The following is a 1,391-nucleotide window of genomic DNA, read 5'->3' as shown; positions in this document are numbered from 1 at the left end:
ATATATATATATATATATATATTCCCTTGGGTTCATCTTATTAATTAGCTTCTCTAGGATCGCGATTCCAGGAAACAAAGTCAGCCAAGGAATGAAAGTATAGGCTTCCCACTAGCTTGGTTAAACAGTCTCTGTGAATTTCCCCATCATGATCGTGACCCTCCCCCTTGCTCATATAATCCCTCCTTCCTCTCTTGTTTGGGACTTCTGGAGATTGTCCTGTTGCTTGGCTGTGGATCTCTGCACCCATGAACTCTAGACTGACAGCTGGAGAGCCTGCATGGGACCAACCAGGCCCTCTGCATGTGTCCAACGTTTGTGTAGCTTGGTTTATTTGAGGGGCCCGTGGCAGTGGAACCAAGGTCTTTCTCTGGTTCATGAGCCGGGTTTTTAGACCCCATTCTCCATGGAGGGATGTCTTGTTCAGCCTTGTCGCAGGGAGGAATGGAGTGATCCTGCCTCATTTTAATGTTGTTTAAAGCTTTATTGACTTCCCATAGGAGGCATTACCCTTTGGGAGAAGAGTATGGGGTGGGGAAGGCTGCAGGGGGAGCGGAAAGAGGGATGGGAATGGGAACTAGGTTGGTATGAGAAATGAATAAAAAATTTAAAATAAAAAGAGAAAGAAATTAAAGGCATAATCAGAATTCAAATTGAATCATGTCGTTACTATCTTAAAACTCCGAAACTGCCTCATACACACAAAGCAAAATTTCCAAATAAATTAACATTTTAATTAACCTAATGTATGCCTGTTGATGATATAAAATAGTACATTTATCACCAGTAGCTAATTTATTATCAGTAACTAGATGCATTAAGAGAAAGTTAAGAAATAATTTGTCCATAAGTGCATTATCCAAAAAACAATATTTATGTTGTCAAAATTTATAATTCATTTTCTATTCCAAGTTAGATGTTCATTCAAAAGGAGCCAGAATTCGTTCCATGAAAGGATATTATAAAATCTTTGTTTTGTTACTTGTAGTAGGGAACCTAGGTTCATATTAAAAATCATAGTCATTAAAGTAAGCCCTTTTTGTTATACTTAATCTTACATAGCAAGTTATTCCATGTGTTGGTAAGATTTAAGTACATGGCTCAAGTTCAAAGCCAACATCAGAGGCAACTATATTAGGTCATATAACGATACTAGAAGAAATAATCCATCGGGGATTAGTATAAAGATCTCTCCTGAGAAACCTTCATGTAATCTTAGTCAAAACATATAAAAAACAGAATAGTACACTTTGAATCCGTTTTACTTCTCAGAATGATTTTCCCCAATTAAATCTTAGCAATCTAGACTTTTTGTTCATTCCAAATATGACCTATATGGAGCTTCTATTTATCCAAAGAGATTTTTCCATACCTGACTCTTTCCAAAATAG

General features: G+C 36.9%; 1 protein-coding gene across 1 annotated transcript in view; it reads left to right on the top strand.

Annotated features, from left to right (window-relative positions):
• Ano3 (anoctamin 3) overlaps window positions 1-1,391 on the top strand; it is a 292,415-nt gene that overhangs the window by 267,578 nt on the left and 23,446 nt on the right. The window lies entirely within an intron of this gene.

Source organism: Alexandromys fortis, unplaced genomic scaffold (genome assembly GCF_014885135.2).
Source record: "Alexandromys fortis isolate MF-2015 unplaced genomic scaffold, M_Fortis_MF-2015_v1.1 scaffold_229, whole genome shotgun sequence".
NCBI classification, from domain to species: domain Eukaryota; kingdom Metazoa; phylum Chordata; class Mammalia; order Rodentia; family Cricetidae; genus Alexandromys; species Alexandromys fortis.
The sequence above is the reverse complement of the archived record's forward strand: the minus strand, read 5'-3'. Positions and strand labels throughout refer to the sequence as shown.